Here is an 8707-nt window from a genome sequence, read left to right on the forward strand (position 1 = left end):
TAGCAGTATCCATGACAGACAGAATCAGCCAAGACCTGACGTCGGATATAATTAGTTTTTTAATAGATGTGCTAATTAAAATAATAAAAATTAATTTAAATAAAAATAAGACTTCGATTATTTAATTTAACAACAACAAAAACATGTAATCTAAAAATTAAAAAAAAAAAGTTCAAAAACTGAATCTCAAAAAGTGTAAGGTGAATTGGGGGAAGTTCGAACGTAATTTAGATAAGTTAAGATTTTTCAGTCACTACTGAATAGAATTATAAATCAATTTTAACTAAATTTAAGCAATTATAACTTTGATATGTACAAAGGTAACTTAAGTTACTAATATGGTGCACCCATTTATATAAATCCAATTTAATGGAAATGCATGAGACTTAACATTGATACCTGGGGCAAGTTCGCATTTATTTTTGCAACAGAAAAACAACAAAATATAAATTCTGACGCAAAGAACTTCCTAGTAGAATAGCAGTTAAGAGGGTACATGCCAAAGACAATTTCAAACATAGACACCCCGTTACAACCTGCATGTGGCTGCAACTAGCCTCGTTCGATCTTACCCCATGTTCGGACTTACCCCAAGTCACCTTACAAATTTTTCACATTATAATGATGTCGGATATCTTTATTATTCATTCTTTTGTTCCTATTCTGTCAATTGACTTGCAGATGGCGACAAAATGTCTGCGTCGTCTTTGGGAAATCTTACAAATTGTCATGGCCAAACTTCAAAAGATTGTATTAAAATTATCCGCATTATTTCTGCAACATCAAAATACTCCTGTGCTGTTCGTGTATTTTTATTAGTCATGAAGACTTTTCTAGTTCATTTAACAAACACATTTTATTACCCATCTCCTGCAGAATATTTATCCCTGCCTTAACGCAGTGCCTTGTTATATAATTTAAATTATTCCTGCAGCAGTAACCACCACCCTATTCCGCCTTCCTGCTTTGCCGTGATATAAATCTCTTCAATTATTTTTTTTCATTTTGCTCTCCTAACGGGTTAGAAAGAAACCGCGCCGGTAACTTTCGTTCATTTCCAGGAAGTCAATGTTACCGTGAAGAAAGAAAATTCGGGAGTCTGTTGGCGTGTTGGTGGCTTTCAGCAGAAGTAAAAACAGGATGAAAGCTTGAGAATAGTCCGGGAAGCTGCACGACGGGCTGGTTTGGAAGCCGCCAGTCGGGCGCCGGACGCTTCGACCCCTTCCATCCGAACATAACAACCCTCCTGCAACCCAACCAACAAACCTCCACTGTCGCCGCCCAGTCCTCCTTTACGACATCCCTGGATGATGCTCGTGCTGGTCCTGCTCTGGGTAGGTGTGCTAGTTTATATCTGTTATCAATAAGATATCGCAGAGCACACGTCCACGTTATTTGTTCCGGATTAGAGCGGTAAACCAGAGGTAGTGTAATAATTTATCACCTGGTTGTTAGAGAAATATTGGGGTTTTTCCAAACGCTCGAAATTTGTGATAACACAAATGTTTGAATGTTGATAATATTAAAGAAGGAGTTGGGGAAAAGATACAAAGATACAAAATAGACATAAACAAAGATAAAAAATTATGAAATATAGATAAATAAATATAAAAAAATACAAATTATCATCTATTGATAATTTCACCTGTAGTTACAACGTTGTATCGTACCCCTATTGTGTCTTTTGCCCAGAAAAAAATTAGAAGTGGAGGAATGTTTTTTTATCTATGTAATCGGTTTGTAATTGGTTAATACCACAATCTCAGCAGGAGAATTAACTGAAGCAGACCCAAGAGATCTGTCTCCTTGACTTTAGGCAAAAAGTCAACTTTTCTTGGCTTCATGCGCCTTGTATCGTTTGAAAACTCGATTTTCTTTCGGTGCTTTCTAACAATGAGTTGTTAGTGACCTACTGAAGTTTTTTTTATTAACGTACAATTAGCAAATCGTCATTTTCACGAACGATGCTAGATGTTGAAACATCGCTTTCAAGAACGCTTATCCAGTCTCTTATTAATAACATGACTTGTCTCTTAGTCATTGAAAAAGCATTTAATTTAAGAATAGTTCTTCTACTCTACTATAATTTAGTAAAAAGTTTCACTGTTGCCAAACTAAAATTTGATCAAAATTTTTGTATTTGGAGAAATTTGATGCAATTGAAGAAAACTAATAAAGCTTTTATATGCATTTAATAAGTATGCAGTCACTGTTAGTGATCAATCATAAGTTGACAAACACAATAGGTAATTATCGCAAAACCATAAACCTTGGAAAACACTATTATTTAGCTAGTTTAAACTCATTTGACTAATACTTTGTATGTCTTTCAAAGCCAAAGAATTTCAAATTAAGAGGAAAAAAAAAGTGAGAATGGACAACGCACAATACACACAAATAAACTAATTTCGTCATTGTTAATGTAGCTTTACTGGCACAGTTTTCAATTTTACTGAAGATGTTATCTTGCAGTTATATTGTAATGTTACACTTTTTCTTCATGTAAGTTGAGTTAGATTAGTATGATCGATATCAGTAATTGCGTTTATATGCAGCTTACTCGCATAATCTGATATTAGTAACTTAATTAAGTCCGTTTGAATAAGACCCAACTAGCCAAGCGTGCCCTAACATAATAATCACGGTCATGTCATACATCGCGAGCTTCCACATAAAAAAAAAAACATTAATAATTTTGATATAACAATGTTAGTTTTTGAAAATTTGGTAGAAGCTCGGCGTCTAATGATTCTATTTAGGACCCTTTCAACTAATAATCTCCATGAAGGTTAATGCAGTTTATTTAGTTTTAAAATATCTTTTGATGATGCATTACGTGGTATGCAATGACCGGATGCAAATTCCGGTACACTCTCATATGTATGTCGTCGATAATGCTGTGCAACCTTGCGGGCAGAACATTTTTATGACAGTATAAATTGAGGTTTAATAGTATCAAATACATGTGGCGAGGCACTCCCCAGTTGAGTCTAAATTTGATGAAAAATAATTAGCCAAGGTTGAGACGTCACTTTTCGACAAAGCTGTATCATCTCCTGAGTAAGGAACATGCATCACTTCCTCTCTTCTTTTTATTGCTTTTTAGTTACAAAGTCATTACAGTTTTAAAATGATAAAGTTGTACAAAGTTACCTTTGCATCCCAATTCAGACAGCGAAATAATATACAGGGTGTTAAGTAACGTTACGGCCATAGAAAAAGGGATGATGGAGGCAGCCGTGAAAAGTAATGTTTTGAAGTTTTTTTCGGGTTTTCTTGAACCGTTTAAAAGCTGGAAGGCTTTGAATGTGACCAATCAGGGAACAATTTGCATAAGGTTACAAAAATTTGAATCAGAGTTACTGAAGGAAATTTTTTGTTTGATGTCAAACTAACAGTTCTTATTTTTTATCAGTGGCGTACTTGTTCCATTTTTGTGGACATCACAAATCAAGTTCGTCAAAACGAAAATGTGTTGGGTACAATAAAGGAAACATTGTTGCGTCGTTTACAATTATGTGTTCAACAAGATGGTGGCCATTTTGAACATCTAGTGTAGTGTTGCTTTATTGTCTGTTTTTTCAATAAAATTGCATTATTGTTTTTCCCTTTTATTGACGCCACTGATTTAAAACTTCAAATGTGACGGGAAAATGACAAATTATTCGTTTGGTCCGAAAGCTACTTGGATTTCTGTAAAATTGAAAAATTATTTGACGCTATTCTATTGGTCAACTTTAAAGCCTTGCAGCTTTTTAACTAAAACGAAAAAATAAAATTAATTGCGGATTCCAAGACAGTTTGCCTTCCTTAATTACCCATTAGTCTATGGCCGTAACATTACCTAACACCCTGTATGTATTAAAAAAAACGTTTTTTTAAAACGAGTTTTTATGCTATTTTTCCTACTTTACATTTGAAATGCGATTAAAAACATTCTGCGTTGCTATGGTAACGAAACTATTATCGCATCCGATGTGGAAATGGTCTATTAACGTATTCAAAAACAATGCGGAAATAACTCGCTACAACAGCAAATTAGGAAAAACATGAAGAAGTTCCTGATACAAATAAAATTGTGTAAGTCAAAATATTCCTGTTAAACTCTTGAAAATTAACCATTTCTACTCATGCAATAACAGTTCATAATAATTATAGTGGTAAACTCACAAAATTTCGGATGTAATTTTGATAATAAAATATTAAAACTAGAACGCGAATGTACAGTCCATTTCAGAATATTTGAGACCTCAGTGGGCGTTGAAAATTGAAATTTATGTCAAGAGCGAAGTAAAGTTTAGTGATTTTAGATTCACTTTGACGCATGGACTGAAATGTGAAATTTTCACATTCTCTGCGTTGCAATATTTCCGTTTATTTTTATCACAGATAATAGTATTCTCAAATAAATATAAAAATCAACAAACTCGATTTATCATAAACACCAGTCCATTGCTTATTACATTTTTTTTGTTAATAATCTCAAAGACTCATTGAGATCAATTGACAGATTTGTAACTAAAGTCGTTAGAAATGCTGGTGGTCTACCCTTTATGATCTTTATGATGAATTGGTCGTTCGAAATTTTGTGGTCTGAACTGTATCTATCTTATTAAAAATAAGAGCAATATATTGTACACAAAAAACTTGTGTTATTTTAATGTTTTTTTTTAATTTTCCATTTAGCGGCATATTCCTAAAACGGTCAAGTTCGTGAAGCGACATTCAAGTGTCAACAAGTAACGTTTATTGGTGAATCAATCTCATAGTCTCAAAGACAGGAGCATTAATCAACTCACAAAACAGTGCTTTAAGGAAATTTTTGAAAAACAGTGCTTTAATAAAGCTCTTAAAACACCGAAATAAAAAAATAAGTCTAACGTTTAATACACATTTTTTGGCTTTGAATCTAATTGAATGACATAAACCCAACTATAATTTGAATTTAGTGAATATGGAAACATAAAAAATGGAGTATCAGCTGTTTAATCTTAAATTATTCCCAAGTAAACCATAAATACATTGAGGTGCTTGTGACAGAAAAAAAATCCAATCTCAACCAGCAAGAATAACCACGGTTGCAGCAATTACTTTAAGTACTATTTTAACTTTACGCCTTTCTATACAAAAAGAAAATTACAGTCTGTACCTCTACAAAACATGTCTTTTCGAGAAACTGGCTTCAATAAATTAGCACTCTCTGAAATAAACAGTGTTAATCTCACTTAGAACAAACCAAGCAGAGAAAAGTATGTAAACTGTCTTCACACTTTCCTTATTGTAAATAATCTTCACCAGAACATTAAATACAATTAAGAAATCGCTGGATTGGAATTTCTCTCTTCATGGCTTAATGCCCTAAGATAGCACCTCTTTTTTGAAGCGAGACATAAACTCACTCTTCCTGTTACATGAACTTTGTATAACATTGAACTTGTACTGGATTACCATACGTCGGCGATGCAACTAAAAAAAGGAATTAAAACCATGTGTCGTACAAAGCCACCAGTTGCATTTAATGAAATATAGATAATGAGATACAAGTGGAAAGACTAGTTTTGGTTGTAATCAAATTGATTTCGCAATCAGCTTTCTCGCATAAATCTGGACATATTGTTACGCCACTGATCGTCCCACGTGGATATCAATTTGCAGTTTTTAATGGATGTTTTTATGGCGGTTATTTTGGTGCATGTCCCGGCGAGCTCTTCCTCGCCCAATCAATCAGCAACATTTGCATTTCTGTTGTTACAAAGTTGCTCTGTAAAAGACTGATGGATATTAGCACATCCATATTATTTGCATCGCATCAGCATCTGGATAATTTTTCATCTTAATGAATGCATCACTCAAAAAGTGGTGGGTGGTTCGAAGACAGCCCCTACCATAATCTTGAAGAATTAATGATTAGAAGAAAACGGGAATTAGCGCCCTATTGTTTGCACAACATGTAGGGTCGTCACCGATCAACAAGCATCCCCTTCATTCCCAGTTTAGAATAGAACCTTCTGAGTCACAGTTTGTTTACCTCACTACCTGAGTCGTTTCGATTCATTAAAACATTGGCACCTGTTCAAGACACTCGCAAATCCAATTTTAAAACTGATTTTTCCTAAACCAGTAATGAAAAAATTCGGTAGTAGCGCTATTTTGGGCGGTGAGCAAGTCGGCCTTTCATTTTTCATTCAGTTAATCAATAGTCTTTGACATTGCGAGAGGTGTTTCACTCTGATGTAACACAGTTGTTTTCCTTGTATCATCCACACACGGATCTGTCACACCGGAAGCTCTGGTGTTTATTTTTGGTGTTAACTCCCAGGTTAACTGCTCTAAAATTCGATTAAGACGTTGTGTTTGTAACAGACCTGCGCTCGTTTTCCTCTCATACAAAACTGAATGATTTTCAATTATGTAATTAGAGAGTGTTGACTCCTTTCTTCACTTTTAATGAACCAATTTCGAGGCAGTTAGATGAAAAAATGTAGACAATGGGAAATTTGATGAAAATTGGCGAAACCGAGACGCTTTAATTCTTATGGCTTGGCAGCAGTCGTGTGTTTGTATATTGGCCCTGATTCATGTTCAAAAATAGTCCAATTAGACTATTACACTATTTCAAGAGATGAATTGTGTATTGATTACACCATTCTTGTCGTTTTCGATTTGGTGGAAAATCAATGACAAATTAACCTGTGTTCCGCTATTTTTAATGAGTAGAAATTTTTGTTTTCTATTCTGGTCAACCGAAGGAGAGGCCAAGCGAATTTGGTGGAGCCGTAAATCAATAGTAAATGTAGATGAGCAAACTTCATTTCCAAGGTTGAGAAGACATTTTATTAGTCAAGCTGTATTATTCTATTCCTTTTATTATTGTGAGCCTATATAAAAAACAGACGCTTTTATTTCCAGTAAGGGTAAAATGGATAAACATGTTGGAATTATTAAATTATAATAAAACGAGACTATTCAAGGTTCTTCTTTAATCACCCCGAACTATTTGAGCGCTTTTAACTTCTCGTGCATCTATTTGTGTGGATATTTTAGATAGAAAAATGATTTTTTTTTCTCACCTAAAAATGATCTCTATAGAAAATGACCATACAATAAATGCTTTAAGATTTCGGATTCAAAATAAATAATTTTTCACTAATTTATTCTATTAATATGAAGTTAACTATTATAGGAAAATACATAAAGGAGCACTATTTTTAACATGAGACAGAAGCTGCAAAGTAACAAGACTAAAGCTAAAATGTTCCAAAAAATGAAAAACATTCCCATTAAAATTGCATCACATATACTTAAATCCTAAACATATGGAATCAACCAATGGGACGGCGGCATTTCTGTTTTAAGCAGTACTTAAAATTTAATTGTGCCAATGGAGCTAAACATTCTCCCGATTACAGCATTCCCGCTAGTCAATTTCTTGACGGGAAATCAATGACAACCTGATGTTCTAATCTATTTTTAAAGTTTGGAAAAGTCAATGCTGTTTCTATCGGGTCAGTTTTCTATTCTGGTCAATTACTAAGAAGAGGCCAAGTCATAAATCAATAAAAAAATGTAGATGAACTCCTTTCCTGGCCTTTATCCAGTAAGTTTTTATCTGAGACGAAGCTGTCAGAGTCCCTTAATCGCTTTTATTAAGTCTAACCGCCTATTGATTTTTGGCGGGATTTAGATTAAATAATTGTTTGCCCCGACTCGATCAGCTAATATTTTATTTTCTACTCAGCGCTTTATATCGACAGATATTTACATTGAGCTTATCTATTTTGCTGGTTTTCCTCTAAAATGTTAGTGAAGCGGAAGTAATGATAACCGCAAAAATTCCAAAGAGTGGGGGGATGAAGGCACCCTTAAAGTACACCTACGCCACTGGCACCCTTTTCCAGGCTTTAGTGTAACAGAATATAAATAAAGCCAACGTCAGAACTATTGATTAGGGAAGAAATTTGATCGAAAATTGTCGAAATCTAGATGTGTTTACTTTGGAATTTTAATTAACAAATTGAATTTGTGAGAAAATCAATGTCGAATACATCTGTCAAAACTCAAAGCCCACTGAGTTTTATTTACATTCGTTACCATACAAGGTGATTGTGAAAAAGAACAGAATGTGTGGCTTAAAAATTGGGTCAGATGCAATTATATCTATAGATTTGTAAACAATTGGTTGCTGATAAGAATTATTTTTATCGCGAGTGGCTCCGACCAAAACAGATGCAATTTTAAAGGGTCACAGCGCGGATGATGCACGACTTACAAACGTCAAACTTGTGTACAATACAGCCAGGATCAAATAAAATCAAATTACTTACTTTTGGTGAAAATTCAGTCACTTCATTTCGATAAAAAACACATTAATTTAGACCGTTTTGCAAAACACGCCCAATTCACTTGGATAGATTTCGACTGATGGAGGATTAGGTGGCGCCCCCTGACGGTGCTGCTTCTACCAGTGGCGTAGTTAGGTGCAACACCTGATGGGACGTCAGACCGATTCTTTCTTCAAACAAATTGTTCAATGAACTGATTTTTTACCGCACGTGCTTCTTATCACTGATCGCGTCATAAACAGTTAATAAGGAAGTGATTTCAATCTTCCTCGAGCTGTTACAATTCTTGTAATTAACAGTCATGAATGGCTCCATTATTCATTCTCCCATTTGGATTTTTAAATTTCCAAATATGGAAGCATGGA

The 8707-nt window shown here is 34.3% G+C and overlaps 1 protein-coding gene across 5 annotated transcripts in view; it reads right to left on the minus strand.

Moving 5' to 3' along the window:
• rhea (Talin_middle and talin-RS domain-containing protein rhea) overlaps positions 1-8462 on the minus strand; it is a 33807-nt gene extending 25345 nt beyond the window's left edge. For 3 of the 5 annotated variants that reach the window (XM_088049990.1, XM_088049989.1, XM_088049991.1), the window contains exon 1: positions 8325-8462. The gene's annotated coding sequence lies outside the window, so the exon portion shown is untranslated. The remainder of the gene's footprint in view (positions 1-8324) is intronic. The other 2 variants (XM_088049987.1, XM_088049988.1) reach the window with 2 other exon arrangements.
• Between the last annotated feature and the right edge of the window lie 245 nt (positions 8463-8707).

This window comes from Gnatocerus cornutus, chromosome 1 (genome assembly GCF_029298725.1).
Source record: "Gnatocerus cornutus isolate USDA-ARS CGAHR chromosome 1, icGnaCorn1.1, whole genome shotgun sequence".
Classification (NCBI taxonomy): domain Eukaryota; kingdom Metazoa; phylum Arthropoda; class Insecta; order Coleoptera; family Tenebrionidae; genus Gnatocerus; species Gnatocerus cornutus.